The 20,856-nt window shown below is 35.3% G+C and overlaps 1 long non-coding RNA gene across 1 annotated transcript in view; it reads left to right on the top strand.

Moving 5' to 3' along the window:
• The window catches only part of LOC115801636 (uncharacterized), a 31,749-nt gene extending 19,474 nt beyond the window's left edge, over positions 1–12,275 (top strand). Inside the window, exon 4 of the long non-coding RNA XR_004021950.2 lies at positions 1,444–12,275. This is a non-coding gene — a long non-coding RNA (uncharacterized LOC115801636). The remainder of the gene's footprint in view (positions 1–1,443) is intronic.
• Positions 12,276–20,856: the final 8,581 nt, after the last annotated feature.

Below are 20,856 nucleotides of genomic sequence, written 5' to 3'. Positions count from 1 at the left end.
GCTTGTGTGATTCCTGAGGCAGTGGTGGTGCCCTCCCAGCTGTAGTGTATAAAGGGCTTAGCTCTGAAATAAGATCCCAGAAGTAATGACTGACTTCAGATATGATGCCCTAGTATGCTTTTATCTGCTCTATACATGTCTGTTGAAAAAATTATGAAAATGTTCCCATAAACAGGTATAGTCCACTGTCCTATTTTCTCTGACCAGTTTAAGTTCTATTGTCTTTTTCCTCTATAAGAGGGAAGAGTTTGCTGTTTCAGCTTCATCAGTATTCTCCCTCCTGACCCCATTGCTATCTTAACATAACCCTGCTCTCCATTTCTCATTAGTCTACCTGCTCATTTCCCCAGTTCTTTATCTATTTGTAAACTTTATGAACCGAACGAACTGGGTCTATCATTGGAGTGGTGTTTATTTCAAGGAAACGTGATCCAAAGCCCTACACTGATTTTGAAATAGGTCAACTCATTTATAATATCTTTAAAAAACTAAAGGGTGTTGTTTTAGGAATAGTCTTTTAAAAGATAGAAAAAGACTCCCTTCTTCTTGTTAGGGTATAGATCATTTAATAAGTTCTTTATATAAAATAGTGAATGAAATAAGCAGCTCTCCTAGACAGAAGGGTATTTTAACAAAGTACCCCATATTGTGTTCAAAATGAGAAAGTCATTATTGGATACTGCTTCTGCCGATATCACTCTTCTTAAATAACTTCAAATGTCTGAGCACCTGTAACCCTAATTTAGGATACACAAATCTTAGCACTCTGGCATAACTTGCCTCAATCTTTTATACCTAAGGCCATCCACAGTAAAGATCAGTCACAACTTTTCCTTGTAACTCCAAGAGATTCTACAACATAGCCTGACTGTGCTAGGCTCTCTCAGCAGCAGTTTTCCAGTCTATATTCACATATGGATAAAGCATTGCCCTACAGCAAATGGCCAAGCCTGTGGCCTGTCAGAGTTTTATGCAAGCACCCCATAATCCAGAAGACCAACTATGTAATGCATAAAATTTACCTAAATCTCCTTTCATTGACTCAGAAATTGTTTATCTACTTCCCAAACCCCAAAGATTTTTAGTATCCAAACTCCAGAAGAGTATCCCTTCCACATCGTCCTCGTGGCCATCTCATGTTAATCTTACCCCCTCCATCCTCTCTCACCTGCCTCTGTACCCAGAATTCCTAGCACTTCTTTTGCTCTCACAACCTTTCTATCTAGAATATGCTAGATTATTTTTGTTGTGTCTATTCCTCTACTTTTCCAAACTGTACATCAAAAATTTATGGTGATAGGACGCTTTCTCACTAAAGTGAGAAAACATTGAGTGAAAAAAGGCAGAAGTCTCTTTAGATCATGAGAAAGGGGCAAAGCGTCGAAAAAGACATGTTAAAATATGTGTTCCTATTAATAGATTTTTTACTCTTTTTCAATACAGCTGGACTTGAATAAAATGGAGACAGTCATTTGGTGACTTGTGGCCAAGGAAAGGGACCTGGAAGCAGCCACTTTTTGGGACCCAGTAGGTACATACTCTGCTTAGGACCAGTGCCAAGTTACTGATGTAATGAAAAGTACTATTATAATTTTTAATATCCAGTAATGCATAAAAACAAAGCAGACTAATAATAGAGGACCAATTAATTCATTGTTTTTGACACTGTCTCCTAGTGGCAACATGGCGCAAAGGAAAGACCACAGCTTTGGGGCCATAAAGACTTGGTTTTGAATCTGGTTTCTTCTCCTTTAATTAGTTTTAAGTTTCATTTATCTTAGTTTTAAAGATAAGGCATACTCAGCACCTAACCATATGGCTGGCATTTACTGCTTCCCTGAAGGATCATACCAGTCTTTTTCCTTTGTTTCTTTTTTGTTAGTTACCTATCTATGTATACATGTATCTATTTATTCAAGGAGGTTATTTTTTGGCTATCAAATAGGGGACAGCAATAAAGAATCCATTTATTTCAGATTATGACTTATTTGTATTTTGTAAGAAAACCAAGAGGTCTGAAATATGAAAACTGAATGGAAGAGAGGAGAAAGCTGCTGGTTAAGGGTCACTAATCAAACATTATATAAACTCCTGCTTCAGTATTATAACTCTAAATACTTAGAAGCTGACAATGAGGCAGCTGAAACTTAAATGATAAATGTGTCTAAGGCAATTAATGTTTTAAAAACATTAATTAAATCTGCTATTTTGGGCCATGTAATGAAATTTTTAGTTAACAAATTGCAAAGGTTAAAAAATTTCACATCAGCCAACTAGAAATTTCTGAGCAGGTGAACATATGAGCAGTTCAAAGTCAATTGAACAATGAATATAAAAGTTAACTTCATAGTTACACACATATCTTTTATTAGACATGGATTTCCTTAAATTATGGAAAATTACTGAATGATTTAAGTTAAATCAAAAGAGCAATTGCTGCTTGAAGAAAAGATAGTCTGCTTACATTTTAGTGGTTAAACTGCTCTTGCTCTTTTCCTAAACTGCAGATAACCCAAGATATGAACTGCCAATGTGTGGGCCATGCTTCAGCTTAACATACTGCAACTGAATTCTTGAAATTTCATGTTCAGTTGGTGAAGTGGGCATTTCCAATTTTTAAAGATGTATATCTAAACAGCCAGGCAAATACTGAATATTTACTTTAAAATACTTGTTAGTTTTACAGTTAGAGATTTTTTTTTTTTTTTACAATTAACAGAGATTTTTTTTAAAAAGTGCCACTTGATGAAAATTTTTTTACATAAAGTTCTCAAATTTTATTTTGACCTTAATTTTTTTTATACCAACAAAGTCTATCCCATAGTGTCACATGCTAACTTTAAAGTTTAAAAGCATTTTAAGAGAACTAGAATTTGAGGAATTTTAGCTGGGAAAAAATACTGTTTGGTTAATTGCTTAAATTAATGAATTGACTCCTTTCACCCAATTCCAAAATGATCCACCAACTTTAGGCTCAATTGACCTCCCTTCTTTACATGGAACATACAGAGCTCATTCTGGTCTCCAGCACTTGGCATTTGATATCTATGACCTGTGTCTTGAATGCTCTTCCTGGAGATATTCACACAGTGACGTCCTTTCATAGTTAAGGTCAATGTACAAATATCATCTCCTCAGAAGGATCCCCACTTTAAAGTACACATATACTTAATTTTAAGGAGCCACCAACAACCTCACACTTAATACTGTCCTGTATCATTTTATATTTATTTATAGCACTTCATACAGTTAATAATTCATTGCTTGCTCCTACTGGATTTTAACTTCAGTGAGGGCAAAGACCATATCAGACTTGCTTTGTGTATATCCTAGGGCCTGAAACAGCAGATGAAGAGCTCAAGTAATGGCTGAAAAACAAATAATTAGCCATCTTTAAAAAATGACACATTGATCGTCTCTTCTGAATAATTTAGAGACTACTTGCTTTGCAAAGTCATACAAAATAAAGCAAAGATTGGGACTTCCCTGGCGGTCCAGTGGTTAAGACTTCGCCTTCCAATGCAGGGGGTGTGGGTTCGAACCCTGTTCAGAGAGCTAAGATCCCACATGCCTCACGGCCAAAAAAACAAAACATAAAAAACACAGAAGCAATATTGTAACAAATTCAATAAAATACTTTAAAAATGGTCCACATCAAAAAAAATCTTAAAAAAAATAAATAAATAGGGCTTCCCTGGTGGCGCAGTGAATGAGAGTCCGCCTGCGGATGCATGGGACACGGGTTCATGCCCCGGTCCGGGAAGACCCCACATGCCGCGGAGCAGCTAGGCCCGTGGGCCATGGCCGCTGAGCCTGCGCATCCGGAGCCTGTGCTCCACAACGCGAGAAGCCACAACAGTGAGAGGCCCGTGTACCACAAAAAAACAAAACAAAACAAACAAAAAATAAATACATAAACAAATAAATAAAGCAAAGATTAACTCAACCATAATCTCTGCTATTTTGGTCATTTAGTACTATGACTAGGTGGAGGATTGTTTGCTTATTTATATATTAATAAATAAATATCATAATGCCTTTAATGATAGTTTATGAAACAGAGTAAGAAATACTCATGATGGATATTGTGTGTAACTAATTTTAGCCAAAACTACTTAGGATTGTTAAATCTGTGTTCATTTTTGCGTAAGAGAGGCACAATTTAAGTTTCCATTCTACAAACTTACAACATCTCTATTGTCTTTATATTGCCTTCTTTATTGCCACTGGAAGGTATTCATCTATCTCAAATTTATATAAGCAGGTTTTCCAAAGGAAGCAGCCCACATGACTAAGGATAATGATACACAGTGAATTATTTATGTTATCAGCTATATTGATAAGTGTGTATACACAAATATATATAATATACAATAAAGTACACCACTTAAAATTTACAATATGATAAATTTTGTCAGATATACACACCTGTGAAACCACTAATACAATTAAGATACAGACCATTTTCAGCCTCCACCACAAAGCTTCCCATGACCATTTGCAATCTATTTTTCCCACTGCTTCTGGCCCCAAGCAACCAATGATTGACTTGAGTATGGCTTTTTTTCACTCAAAATACTAATTTATATTTCAATCCATGTTGCAGATATCAGTAAGCTGTTTTAGTTTTTCTTGAAATTAAAACATGACTGAATAGTATTCTATTGTGTAGATAGGCTACATTATGTTTGAAAGATATCTGGATTGTTTCCCTTTTTTTTTTTTTTGCTATGGTGAATAAAGCTGCCATGAACATTTGTATACATGCCTTTGTGCTTTAGTCTCTCTTGAATAAATATGTAGCACCTTCAAATACAGGAAGCAAAAATTGACAAAATCAAGAGTAGAAAATAATATAGAGTTGAAAGACTTGATATACCATTTTTATTAATTGACAAAACAACTAAACAGAATATCAGGAAGGGTACAGCGAACATGAACAACGCTATCAAACAACTTAGCTGACCTTTATAGAATACTCCACACAAAGGCAGAAGAAGACACTGTTTATCAAGCACAAGATAGACCATCTTCTTGGCTCTAAAGCATATCTTAATAAACTTAAAAGGACTGAAATCACAATCAATATATTCTCTGACCACAATGGAATTAAGGCAGAAATCAGTAGCAGAAGGAACTTAGGGGGATTCTCAAGAATTTGGCAACCTATACAGCTCTAAACAACTGATGGATCAAAGGAGAAATATATAAGGAAAATACAATGTATTTTGAAGTAAACTAATTTAAAAAACCCAACATGTCAAAATTCATGGCATGCAGGTAAAGCAGTGCTTAGAAGGAAATTTATAGCTTAAAATTTTATATTTAAAAAAATGTCTCAACAAACATAAAGGGAGGAAATCCCACACACACAAATATGATATCAAAACCAGCAATCATGAGGAGAGTACAAATGCAGGATGTTGGAAATGCATTGTAAATTAAGAGACCAGCAACTTAAAACAATCTACTACATACACAGACTGCTATATCAAAACATCATGGGAACCACAAACCAAAAATCTAAAATAGATACACACAAAGCAATCCAAATATAACACTAAAGATAGTCATCAAATCACAAGAGAACAAAAGAGGAAGGGAAGAAAAAAGACCTTCAAAAACAAAGCTGAAACAATTAACAAAATGGCAATAAGAACATTCATATCGATAATCACCTTAAACATAAATGGATTAAGTGCTCCAACCAAAAGACGTAGGCTAGCTGAACAGATACAAAAACAAGACCCATATATATGCTGTCTACAAGAGACCCACTTCAGAACTAGGGACACATACAGACTGAAAGTGAGGGGATGGAGTATTCCACCCAAATGGAAAACAAAAAAAGCTGGAGTAGCAATACTCATTATAGACAAAATAGACTTTAAAAGAAAGACTGTCACGTCACAAGAGACAAGGACACTACATAATGATCAAGGGATCAATCAAGAAGGAGATAAAACAATTGTAAATATATATGCACCCAACATAGGAGCACCCTAATATATAAGGCAAATACTAACAGCCATAAAAGGGACAGTCAACAGTAACACAATAATAGTGGGGGACTTTAACACCCCACTTTCATCAATGGACAGATCATCCAGACAGATGATCAATAAGGAAACACAGGTCTTAAATGGCACATTAGTCCAGATGGATTTAATTGATATTTATCAAGCATTCCATGCAAAAGCAGCAGAATACACATTCTTCGCAAGTGCACATAGAACATCCTCTGAGATAGATCACATCTCGGGCCACAGATCAAGCCTCGGTAAATGGAAGAAATCATATCAAGCATCTTTTCTAAGTACAACACTATGAGATCAGAAATAAATTACAGGAAAAATACTTTAAAAAACAGAAACACGTGGAGGCTAAACAATACGTTACTAAACAACAATGAATCACTGAAGAAATCAAAGAGGAAATAAAAAAATACCTAGAAGGAGGCAAATCACAATGAAAACACAATGATCCAAAACCTATGAGACACAGCAAAAGCAGTTCTAAGAGGGAAGTTTATAGCAATACAATCTTACCTCAGGAAACAACAAAAAAATCTCAAATAAACAACCTAAACTTACACCTAAAGCAACTAGAAAAAGAAGAACAAACAAAACCCAAAGTTAGTAGAAGGAAAGAAATCATTGTAAATCAATTATACTCCAATGAAAATTTTTTAAAAAAAGAAATCATAAAGATAGAGATGAAAAAAACAATAGAAAAGAGCAATGAAACTAAAAGCTGCTTCTTTGAGAAGATAAACAAAATTGATAAACCTTTGGCCAGACTCATCAGGAAAAAAAGGGAGAGGACTCAAAAAAATTAGAAATGAAAAAGGAGGAGTTACAATGGACACCACAGAAATACAAAGGATCATAAGAGACTGCTATAAGCAACTATATGCCAATAAAATGGACAACCTAGAAGAAAAGGACAAATTCTTAGAAAGGTACAACCTTTCAAGACTGAATCAGGAAGAAATAGAAAGTACGAACAAACCAATCACAAGTACTGAAATTGAAACTGATTTAAAAACTTCCAACAAACAAAAGTCCAGGAACAGATGGCCTCACAGGTAAATTCTATCAAACATTTAGAGAAGAGCTAACACTTACCATTCTCAAACTCTAACAAAAAATTGCAGAGGAAGGAGTACTCCCAAGCTCATTCTACAAGGCCACCAACACTGGGATACCAAAACCAGACAAAGATATCACAAAAAAAGAAAATTACAGAACAATATCACTGATGAACACAGATGTAAAAATCCTCAACAAAATACTAGCAAATCAAATACAACAATATATTAAAAGAATCACACACCATGATCAAGTGGGATTTATCCCAGGGATGCAAGGATTTTTCAATATCTGAAAATCAATCAGTGTGATACACCACATTAACAAACTGAAGAATAAAAACCATATGATCATCTTAATAGATGCAGCAAAAGCTTTTGAAAAAATTAAACACTGATTTATGATAAAAAGTCTCCAGAAAGTGGGCATAGAGGGAAATTACCTCAACATAATAAAGGGCATATATGACAAACCCACAGCAAACATCATTCTCAATGGTGAAAAACTGAAAGCATTTCCTCTAAGATCAGGAACAAGACAAGGATGTCCACTCTTGCCATTATTATTCAACATAGTTTTGGAAGTCCTAGCCACAGCAATCAGAGAAGAAAAAGAAATAAAAGGAATACAAATTGGAAAAGAAGAAGTAAAACTGTCACTGTTTGCAGATGACATGATACTATACATAGAGTATCCTAAAGATGTCACCAGAAAACTACTAGAGCTAATCAATGAATCTGGTAAAGTTGCAGGATACAACATTAATGCACAGAAATCTCTTGCATTCCTATGTACTAACAATGAGAGATCAGAAAGAGAAATTAAGGAAACAATCCCATTTACCAACACATCAAAAAGAATAAAATATCTATGAATAAACCTACCTAAGGAGACAAAAGACCTGTACTCTGTAAACTATAAGATGCTGATGAAAGAAACTGAAGGTGACAAAAACAGATGGAAAAATATAACATGTTTTGGATTAGAAGAATCAATATTGTAAAAATGACTATACTACCCAAGGCAGTCTACAAATTACCTACAATCTATGAAATTACCAAGGGCATTTTTCACAGAACCAGAACAAAAAAATTTTAAATCTGTATGGAAACACAAAAGACCCTGAATAGCCAAAGCAATCCTGAAAAGAAAAACGGAGCTGGAGACTCCCTGACTTCCGACTATACTACAAAGCTACAATCATCAAAATAGTATGGTACTGGCACAAAAACAGAAATATAGATCAATGTAATAGGATAGAAAGCCCAGAATTGAACCCACACACCCATGGTACATTAATCTACAACAAAGGAGGCAAGAATACACAGTGTTAATACACAGGATTAAAGGCAGTCTCTTCAATAAGTGGTGCTGGAAAAACTGGACAGCTATATGTAAAAGAATGAAATTAGAAAATTCTCTAACACCATACACAAAAATAACTTCAAAATGGATCAAAGACCTAAATGTAAGGCCGGACACTAGAAAACTCTTAGAAGAAAACATAGGCAGAACACTCTTTGATATAAATTGTAGCAATATGTTTTTGGATCCACCTCCTAGAGTAATGGAAAGAAAAACAAAAATAAACAAATGGGACATAATTAAACTTAACAGCTTCCTTACAGCAAAGGAAACCATAAACAAAATGAAAAGACAATCCACAGAATAGGAGAAAATTTTGCAAATGAAGCAACTGACAAGGGATTAACCAATTTACAAACAGCTCATGTAGCTGAACATCAAAAAAACCCAATAAAAAATGGGCAGAAGACCTAGACATTTCTCCAAAGAAGACATACAGATGGCCAAAAAGCACATGAAAAGATGCTCAACATCACTAATTATCAGGGAAATGCAAATCAAAACTACAATGAGGTATCACCTCACACCTATCAGAATGGCCATCAACAAAAAATCTACAAACAATAAATGCTGGAGAGGGTGCAGAGAAAAGGTAACCCTCCTACACTGTTGGTGGGAATTTAGATTGGTACAACCACTATGGAGAACAGTATGGAGCTTCATTAAAAAGCTAAAAATAAAACTGCCATATGATCCAGCAATCCCACTCCTGGGCATCTATCTGGAGAAAACCTTAATTTGAAAAGATACATGCACCCCAATGTCCACTGCAGCACTATTTACAATAGCCAAGACATGGAAGGAACCTAAATGTCCATCAACAGAGGAATGGATAAAGATGATGTTGTATATATATACAATGGTATACCACTCAGCCATAAAAAAGAACAAAATAATGCCATTTGCAGCAACATGGATGGACCTAGAGATTATCATACTAAGTGAAGTAAGTTAGACAGAGAAAGATAAGAATTATATATCACCCATATGTGGAATCTAATTTTAAAAATGATACAAATGAACTTATTTACATAACAGAAACACACATACAGTTATCAAAAAACAAACTTATGGTTACCAAAGAGGAAAGTGTGGGGGAGGGATAAATCAGGAGCTTGGGATTAACATATACACACTACTATATGTAAGACAGATAACCAACAAGGATCTACTGTATAGCACAAGGAACTCTACTCAATATTCCTAACAACCTACATGAGAAAAGAATCTGAAAAAGAATGAATATACATATATGTATAACTGAATCACTTTGCTATACACCTGAAACTAACACAACATTGTAAATCAACTATAATCCAATAAATTTTAAAAATAAAAGGCCTCAAGTTAATAAACAAAGCTTCAATCTTAGAAACTAAAATAAAACACAAGAATAAACAATCAAATTAAACCAAAAGCAAGAAGGTGGAAGGAAACAAAATCAGAGTAAAGATCAATGAAATAAAAAGAAAAAATAGAATTAATGAAACCAAAAGTCGGTTACTGGTATGGACCATCAAAATTGTTGCATCTTAGCTAGAATGGAACAGATTAAAAAAAAGAGAAAACACTATGACCAAATCAGAAATAAAAGATGATATATCACTACTGATCTTCAGAATTTATAAGAATTATATGAGAATATTATGGAAAAAAATCCCAAACCACTATCTAAAATGGACAAATTGTTAGATGCAAAATTACCAAAACTGAGTAAAGAAAATAATAAAATCTGAACTCAATAATTACAAATAAAGACAATTACAAATCTTCCCATAAAGTTCAAATTTAGAAAACTTCAGTGGTTAATTTTTAAAAGACATCTTTATTGAGATATATACAAAAACTGAACATTTTTAATGTTTACCATTTGATGAACTTGGGCACATGCAAACACCCATGAAATATCAGCACAACGAAGGTACCAGACATCCTACAACCTCCAAAAGTTTTCTCGTGTGCCATTTTTGTGCATGTGGTAAGAGCACTCAACTTGAGATCTACACTTTTTTTTTTTTTTTTTGCGGTACGCGGGCCTCTTACTGTTGTGGCCTCTCCTGTTGCAGAGCACAGGCTCCGGACATGCAAGCTCAGCGGCCATGGCTCACGGGCCTAGCTGCTCCGCGGCATGTGGGATCTTCCCGGACTGGGGCACGAACCCGTGTCCCCTGCCTCGGCAGACGGACTCTCAACCACTGTGCCACCAGGGAAGCCCGAGATCTACACTTTTAACAAATTTGTTTTTTAGAAGAAATACTACCAATCGAACAAAAACTTTTTCCAAAAATAAAGGACAAGGATATATTTTGCAATTCTAAAACTCTAATCTTACCCTGATACCAAAGTCAGAAGAAAAAAAAATCTCAAAAAAACAAAACTTCAAACCAATATCCCTCAAGAACCTAAACATAAAAGTCCTTAAGAAATATTAGCACACCAAATCTGGCAACATATAAAAGTGAGAATCGGTCAAGAGCAAGTGATATTTAGCTCAGGATTGCAAGATTGGGTTAGTATCTGAAAAATTAAAATAATAATTAATATATAATACCAGGTAAAATTCTTATGGTCATCTTAATAGACAGAGATAAAGCATTTGACCGCATTAAACACCATTCATAATAAACACTTTATCCTGATGAAGAGTATCACCAAAAAACTTACAGCTTCCATCATACTTAGTGCTGAAAAACTGAACATTTCTTTCTAAGATCAGGAATAGGACACCGACTCCACTCACATCACATTTAGTCAACAGTGTACTGGAGGTCCTAGCCATTGAAGTAAGGTAATAAAAAGATATTAAAGGCATGCAGATTCGAAAGGGGGAAGTCAAACTGTTTTTACTCACAGCAACATTATTTTTTATGTACAAAATCCTAAGGAAACTTAAAATCACTATGTATTAGAAATTATTTTCCCAGCTTCTTAAGATTCAAGATCAATATACAATAGTTAATTGCATATCTATATACTAGCAACAATCTGAAAATAAAATTAAGAATATAATTTCATTCACAATAGTACCAAAAAGAATAAGATACTTAGGAATAAGTTCAACAAAAAAGTGCAGTGTGTACATCGCAATGTGCAGAACAATGCTGAGAAAAATTAAAGACCACCTAAATAAATGGACAGATATACCTTGTTCACATATCAGAAAACTAAATCTCCACCAAATCCCAACAGGCATATTTGTAGAAACACATAAGTTGGTCATAAAATGTGTATGGAAATACAAAGTTTCTGGTGTAGCCAAATAATATCATAAAAAAAAAAAACTAACACACCATTGTAAAGCAATTATACTCCAATAAAGTTGTAAAAAAACCCAAAAAACAGTTAGTGGACTTTCACCTATTTTCAAATATTATTATGAAGCTATAGTAATCAAGAGGATATATTATTTGCATAAGGGTAAACACTCCCATCAATTGAGTAGTATAAAGAATCCAGAAATAAACCCTCACCTATGCACCAATTTATTTTGGCAAAGACAAGGTGACTAAAGGAAATAATGGTATTTTCAAAAATGGTCCTGGAAACACTGGCTATCCATATAAAAATAGTTAAACTTTTCCCTCAGCTCATACCTTACTAAAATAAACTTGAAATTGTTTATAGACCTAAAGGTGAGAGTTAAAAACATATAAAAGAAAACATAGGAGAAACTTTAAGTGACCTTCAGTTGGACAAAGTTTCTTAAATATGATGTTAAAAGCATAATCAATAAATGAACAATTTAAGGACTTCATCAAATTCAAAATGTTTGCTCTTCAAACACATCATTAAGAAAATGGTGAAAATGTTTTCAAAGCATATATCTGATAAAGGGCTTTTATCCATAATATATATAGCACTCTATGACTCAATAATAAAATTGATAAGCCTCATCAGAACAAAATTGCAAAATATTTGAACAGGTGATTTAATAAAGATGATATACAAATGGCTCAGCATCATTAGTCCTTAGGGAAATACATCTTAAAAGTACAATGAGGGCTTCTCTGGTGGTGCAGTGGTTGGGAGTCCGCCTGCCAATGCAGGGGATACGGGTTCAAGCCCTGGTCCGGGAAGATCCCACATGCCGCGGAGCAACTAAGCCCGTGAGCCACAACTACTGAGCCTGCGCTCTAGAGTCCGGGAGCCACAATTACTGAGCCCGCGCGACTACAGCCCGTGCTCCGCAACAAGAGAAGCCACCACAATGAGAAGCCCGCGCACTGCAATGAAGAGTAGCCCCCCGCTCACCACAACTAGAGAAAGCCTGTGCACAGCAACAAAGACCCAACATAGCCCAAAATAAATAAATAAATACATAAAATTTATTTAAAAAAAAAACAACTACAATGAGACACCATTAGGGAAATACAAATTAAGACCAAAAGGGGTATTGCTAAAATGGATAAAAATTTTAACAGACTAATAGCAAATGTTGGCAAGGATGTAGAGAAACTGGAACATTCATACGTTGCAGGTAGAAATGTAACAGTCATTTTAGAATAGTTTGGTTCTTTCTTAAAAAGTTAAACATCCAGTTTCTACGTGACCCATATTTTATTACCCAAAAGAAATAAAAACACATGTTCACAAAATTATATGTAAATATTCATTATCCCATTACTCATAATAGCCAAAAATTCAAAATCATCCAAATGTTCATCAACTCTTTAATGGATAAACAAAATGTGGTATATCCATAAAATGGAATATACTCAGGGGAAAAAAAACACCTGAGACATGCAGCAACATGGACAAATCTCAAACCATGCGACATGAAAGGAGCCAGATAAAAACGACTATAGAGTGTATTACTTGTTATATGAAATTTCCACAAAAGGCAGTGTGATTTTTCTAGAAATGCCCAGATAGCTGGTAAGACTTTATTTCTGAGTGTGTCTAGGAGAGTGTTTCTGGAAGAGATGAGCATCAGAATTGGTGAACTGAGGAAAGCAGATGGCCCTCCTCAATATGGAAGGGCATCATTCAATCCATCAAGAGCCCAAAGAGAACAAAAAGGCAGGGGAAGGGCTAATTTGTGCTCTCTGTGTGAGCTGAGACCCATCTTCTCCTGACCTTGGATATTGGGGCTCCTAGTTCTCAGGCTTTCACACACAGACCAGGTCTTCCACCTTCAGCCCCCTGATTCACAGGTCTTCAGACTTCGACTGAATTACACCACTGGCTTTTTTGTTCTCCAGCTTGCAGACAGCAGTTTGTGAGACTTATTAGCATGAGCCAGTTCCTATAATAAGTCTCCTCTTTATATACTATAGATCACATATACATATACATATATATCTTACTGGTTCTTTTTCTCTAGAGAACTCTAATATAACTGCAATAAACACAAGGAAACCTTTGGTTTGATGATAAGAGTCCAAAAATTGGATTGTTGTAGGACTGTAGAAAATAACTAAAAATCTTCTCCTTGTGCACTTAAAATTTGTAGGTACCTATCATACATAGGTTTTGAGAAGGACCACTGTGTTCAGTTATAGTATGGAAAAATGTTTGAAAATCTAGGCATTGCCTTAAACAAACTATTGTGCATTAAAATTATAAGATTTTGTGTTGGAAACATTTGTGAAGAAATAATATATGAGAATTAACCACTCCAGTGTAGTTGGAGTTGATGCCAACACACAAATCAATTGCTAATTAAGGAAGATATTGCAAAATAATTTTTAAAAATTTTATTTATTTTTGGCTGTGTTGGGTCTTTGTTGCTGTGCGTGGGCTTTCTCTAGTTGCGGCAAGCGGGGGCTACTCTTCGTTGCGGTGCGTGGGCTTCTCATTGCAGGGGGTTATCTTGTTGCCGAGCGTGAGCTCTAGGTGTGCGGGCTTCAGTAGTTGTGGCTCACGGGCTGTAGGGCGCAGGCTCAGTAGTTGTGACGCACGGGCTTAGCTGCTCTGCGGCATGTGGGAGCTTTTCGGACCAGAGCTTGAACCCGTGTCCCCTGCGTTGGCAGGCGGATTCTTAACCACTGCACCACCAGGGAAGCCCGCAAAATAATTTTATTTAAATGGAATGTTCTGTTCATTGAATTGTTCAAGCTTTTCTACAGTTGTTTGTGCCGTAACAAACTAATTGTTTCTAAACTTAACTTATAGACATACACATATATTCTTATTTATTTGGCTGCACTGGGTCTTAGTTGTGGCATGTGGGCTCTTAGTTGTGGCATGCATGTGGGATCTAGTTCCCTGACCAGGAATCAAACCTGGGCCCCCTGCATTGGGAGCACAGAGTCTTAACCACTGGACCACCAGGGAAGTCCTGACATATACATATATTCTTAACTCTACTGAGAAGTTTGTAAGAGTATAAAGTGTAAAAAAAAATTAGTTTTTTTAAGCTACTTTTAATACAACTTGATTTTTGTGAGGCATCAATTTATATGGTAAAATGCTATACAAGCCCATTTTATTAGTTCATATACTTTCTATGTTTGTTTTTGAAAAGCCTCCTAGGATATGACCTCTATCTACTTTTTGAGTAAAAGAAAACAAGACAGTAATAAAAATTTAGCTTCCTTCTTAGAAGAACATCAAGGGAATTCATGAGATACAACCAAAAGTAGATAGAAAGCAGTGAACCATTGAAACTACACTGTGTGATTTGCATCAAGCTGTCAAGTGAACTCAGAAGTGAGTACAGATGGTAGGGGAAAAAAAGGCTTTAGTTTTAAGGTCTAAAAACAAAATAAATAAAAAAGGACTCTCTTAAAAATGATAACTGAAACAGAGTGGTAAAAACTGAGTCAACAATGTTAAAACCATGGTGATTAACAAGTAATGGCCAGTATTTTTTGTCAGTATTTTCAAGATGTGTAAAACCAAGCTCAGTATCCTAAGGGACATACCACTTGGAATGTACAAAAAAAAATTTAATGAAGGAGCTGTAAATGACCTTAGAGATATGTACTGGCTTGACTGTGGGAAGGAGAGGGAAGGTCACCTCAGAAGTCCCAAGATCTAGAATAGCTACCTATAAAACTGTTATCAGTTGTGATCAGGATATAATAACTTTGATCCACAGTTCATTTGGTTTTCATATGGTTTTTGACTTCAACCATTTCCCTACCAAATTGTTAACTACACAAGATCTGAAATCATGACTTCCTCACCACCTCTCCTGGTAGAGTTCCATGTGTATTTGGAATTAAAATTAAAGGTATATAAACAAGAGAAGAATTATTCTCCCACTTGAACATGTTCTCCAAAAGTGGAGCCTTTCACCAACTATATTAAGGTAGTTAGTTGGTTGGCCTGATTATTTTTAAGATCAGTCTGGAAAAACATTAGGGAAAGGGGTGTGTGAGCAAAGCCTTAAAACCCATACAATAGTCAGAAAGAGGTATCACTTCATGTGATGCTCCCCCAATTGTCCCTGGTCCATCTCCTCTGGCTTGTTCTCCTGATACTATTTAGAGTATACGTTTAGCTTAGAGTATTTTTTCTTTTAATTTTGCTAGTGCGAAGAAAACATAGTCATAGAAAATAATGCTGGAAAGAACCTTAAAAATATTTTTATGCTAACCTTCTGATGTTATAAATGTGAAAATTCAGGTCTAGAGAGGTCACACAACTTGCCAAAAATCCTATTTCTCATTTGTGTCAGTGCCAGAGTTAGAAGCACAATCTCCTAACTCACAGTCCAAGGTTTTAGTTTCTTTGTTTTGTTCTTTGTTAGTTTAAATTTTCACCTATAATGCTAATAGAAGTTCTTTTTCTTAAAGTATAAATCGGTATATAGTTGAGGAGATCTAGAATAAGAATAATGTAGTGATTGTTTATATTAAATATCAGTGGTTGGTTTATACAGTTTAAGTGGTATCTCATTCCTTTTTCTCAAATATATCTTGAGCTTAAATATCCAGAAATGTGGTAAATTTTACCTCATGTCTACAATAGCTACTTAGTTTTACTTCTTCCAAAACATACCTGAATTATATACTTCTTTAATACTGTATAATATAAAATGTAGATGGGATAGTCTGTTTTGGATAAAATTTCAGGCTCAGAATTTCATCTGAAGAGATTAAATTCTAGAATCACACATTTTTTAATATTGTGTACCAGTAGATGTACAAGAAAAGGATTATAAATTGGTAAGGACTGTAGGGATATAAAATCTCTCATGGTTATTCATTACTACATTTCTGTTTGTAATCCAGTAAATTAGCAATCTCATTAACAGAAAACTTATTTCTATATTACATAAAAATTACTTTTGTGAATTTATAAAAGAATAAGCTGTCTTTGAATCTGCCTCTTCAAAAAGGGTAGATGATTATATATTAAGCAGAACTAACATGTTTAAACTTTACGTTTCTGTTTATTGGTTGACGGTGTAACACAACCTCCAACAGACATTAGGAAAGATTTTTATCCTATTGGATAAAAGCAATATTATAGTATAATAGCTTAATTCAGGCTATACGTATTTTTATATGTGGTTTTAGTATATGTATCTCAAAATTGTTTTAAAATTTTATCAAATTGTTAACCATTCATTTTAAGTTTTATGAAAATAATTAGTAAGACGTGTATGTTTGTAGAGTTTTACAAAAATACAGAGTATAAAATACATAGATTACTTATATGTATATGTGTGACTACGCAAATATGTGATACAATATTATTCATATTTCATAAAGCTTGAGACATAGCCCACTCTGGTTTTAATAGGGCCAGACTATCACAGATAGTTTTCAGAGTGACCCAAGTCCACTGAGGACATTTTACATTAAACACATCTTTTTTATGATTCTTTAAATATCCTCTTAATAAGCATTGTATAGAACTAGATCACAGTCATTATTCTGAAAAAGACCTAGAATGGTTTCTCAACTCAGCTGCAAAGAGAATCATTTTTTAGCCAATCACCTTCTCCAATATCTCTACAGAAAGAAATTTAAATTCCATTTAATTGGAAACGATTAATATTTTTAGAGGGGAAAGAATACAAAAGGTAAACAAGCAAATGCTACGAAGTTTCAAAAGAAAGGATCTGATGAGCACAGATGCAAGGCAGTTACTGACAGCAGGATTCCATAGGGACAAAGCCCAGGACCGCACCCATTTCAGATCACTGGGCTGCACTGACAGGTATTTTAAGTTCCTTAGTCTTAGCCCTCCCCCGAGCAGGTGGAAAGGCTGCAGATTTCACAGTAGACTCTGGAGGTCATAGCAGAGAAAGGAGAAAAGAGCTTGAAAAATAGGTTTTGCTGTTGTTCTGGTCATGGTCCTCCCTCCCTCCCCTGCTCCCTCTCATCCCTTTAAATACTAGTATTTTAGTATTTAAAAAAAAAACCTCTGGGGGCTTCCCTGGTTGCGCAGTGGTTGACAGTCCGCCTGCCGATGCAGGAGACACGGATTCGTGCCCCGGTCCGGGAAGATCCCACATGCCGCGGAGCGGCTGGGCCCGTGAGCCATGGCTGCTGAGCCTGCGTGTCTGGAGCCTGCTCCGCAATGGGAGAGGCCGCAGCAGTGAGAGGCCTGCGTACCGCAAAAAATAAATAAATAAAATTTAAAAAATAATAATAATAAATAAATTTTAAAAACTTCTGTAAGTTTCAGGCATAAAGTTTATGGAGGAATAAAAACACTGGGAATAATGAGAAAATGTAAAAATCAAATTTTTTGTACTAGAGAATAAATAAAATGTTTGGGGTAAAAGAGAAAAACTAATTGAGGGAAAGCAAATGATTTAGTTGAATAATCCTGAGAAAACCGTCCCTGAACACTGCCCCCCATTACCCACCCCCCCAGATCTAGTACTTAGAGTAGGGTTTACATAGAAGAAAACTTGCCATTTAGAAGTTGGAACACTTTTCTATGATTCAGGTTTAATCATCACCTATAAACAAGTTTAGCAATATGATTGGTTATGCACCTCTACAGAAATTATAATCACCTAGCTAATAATAAAGTGTTTAGAAATATACCCTAATCTGAAGAGTTCCCTAGTGTAGAGAAGAACATGCTCTTCTGTCTCAGGGTGATTAGTTCACAATTAGTTCTCAATTGGCCCCTCTGTAACGAATCTCTTCCCTTTCCCACCATTACCCTACACTGACTGTTAAAAAGAAAACACAGGGCCCAAGTGGAGCCACTTATGCTACACCATGCCACCAAACTGAGGTTTAATACCTAACCTAATTGAAGCTTCAACCTCCCCCAGAAATGTTGTCTTAATTGGTCAGTCAGCAATTTTCTGGTCAGCACCAATGAGGTATTGTCACATGGATCTGCTCCAACCTCCAAAGAAAGAAGAAGTAACCCACCATGTAAGACCCTTTTCCCTCACAAGTTAGGTGACCTAATCTGAAATAATGTTTTTTTCTGTTAATGACTTCCTTGTCCCGCCTTTGAAAACACTTCCCTTCTTGTATTCCTTTGGAGCTCCCCTCTACTTGCCAGATGGGATGCTGCCCAATTCATCAATCATTTAATGAAGTGTTTTAGATCTTTTAAATTTACATGGTTAAATTTTGTTTTTTAACACAACCAAATAAAAACAAAATTATTCTCTGCTTAAGACATCTTTAGTAAGTCCTGTGACATCAGGATATGTTTTAAATTGTTTAGCCTACAGAACTTTACCATAAATTCCCAATCTGTCTTAATTTAATCTGGCTTCATTTTCTGCCTCTACCCAAACTTACGATGTCCTGGTCATGATGTATGTCTCCTTATTCAAGGAGTATATCATACTCTTTAATGTCTCTCTTGCACATTTTTCTTCTTTTTGTATTTGTTCTGCACTCCTATGCCCCTTTCAAACCTTTAATTACTCAGTTCAAATATTCCTTCTTCTGATATGTTAACCTCTAGCTCCCTGGGAAGTAATGGGTGTTTTCTACCCTGTTTTACCCCAGAACTTTGTATACTTCTGTATTAAACACTTAGCAGATTTTACCATCATTTTTCGCTTGTGAATGTATAGGTCTCTAATATTGTATGGTATTCTAGAATAGGGATGACATATTATCCAGATCCTATAATCAATCACACACTCAATCCACACCAGCAGTTCAGGTTGTGGTATGTATGTATGTAGGTTTATTTTGTTTCATCAAGTAAGCAAATAAATGAGTCACATATTTGAAATAAGCATCAGAAGTTAGAGCCTTAAGTTTCTACCTATTCAAATTTATTAACTTTATAAAAATATAGTACTATGGCTACCACCTGCATGATTAACCCTGTATTAGGGTTGTCCAGAGAAACAGAATGGAAGACAGGGAAGGAGAGAGTGAGGGAGGATTGATCGATCTGTTTATCTGTCTGTCTGTCTGTTTATCATAGGGATTGGCTCACATTGTTGTAAAGGCCAAAAAGTCCTCATGATCTGTTTCTGGAGAACCTGGAAAGCTAGTAGTTTAGTTCAATCTGAGTCTGAAGTCCTAAGAATGGGGGGCTAATGGTGTTAAGTCCTGGCTGGAGGCTGAAAACCTGAGAACTAGGGGCACGAATGATGTCTGAGGGCAGGAGAAGATGGGCCTCAGCTCAAGTAGAGACAACAAATTAGCTTTCCTCTGCCTTTTTGTTCTATTTGGGCCCTCACTGGACTGAATGCTGCCCACATTGCAGAAGGCCATCTGCTTTACTCAATTCACCAGTTCAAATGCTAATCTCTTCCAGAAACACTTTCACAGACACACTCAGAAATAATATTTTACTAGCAATCTGGGCATTCCTTAGCCTAGTCAAAGTGACACATAAAATTAAACATTACACTTTCTAAGAATTTTTTACACTCTTTTAGAAATGTATGTTTTATGCCTTTTAAGGAATTCTTGGAAATGTAGAAAAATCGAATAAAATGTAAATAGAACCATCATAATCCCCAAAACAGTTACAACCATCACTACCATGTTTTATCTCCCCCACTTTTCCTGTGTGAACTAATAAATGCCAAGTACTACGTAAGAATGCTTTTTATGGCATTCAAGCATGATAATGTTGTTTTTATATGATGCTTAACTAAAAGAAAATATTCATAGCATTGTAACAAGTTCCATTTTCCTTAAAACATAAAACTGAATCCTCCTAAATGTAATATGTCTTAATCTTTATCCTGAATACATTTCATATTTGTGTCCCAGGGGACATTTACTAATTTCCACAATAAATAACAATCCTAAGTGGGAAAAATGCATATACTGGATTTCAGTTAGCATGGTATTATAAAGTAAGAAAAATGAGTCAAATAATGTTAATGTATGAGTAGTCAATATCACTATGCTGTCATACTTCCTTTAACCTAACAAATAGTCCACCACACACTAAAGAGGACTTTCAAATAAATAGCCTAGATTAACAAAGAATTTCAGTTGAGTATACATGTGGTTCAAAAATATAAACTTCAAGATATTTATAATACAACTCA

The sequence above is a fragment of the Delphinapterus leucas genome, chromosome 3 (assembly GCF_059928025.1).
Source record: "Delphinapterus leucas isolate spDelLeu-1000000601 "Yukka" chromosome 3, BTC_Dleu_Yukka2, whole genome shotgun sequence".
Lineage (NCBI taxonomy): Eukaryota > Metazoa > Chordata > Mammalia > Artiodactyla > Monodontidae > Delphinapterus > Delphinapterus leucas.
The sequence above is the reverse complement of the archived record's forward strand: the minus strand, read 5'-3'. Positions and strand labels throughout refer to the sequence as shown.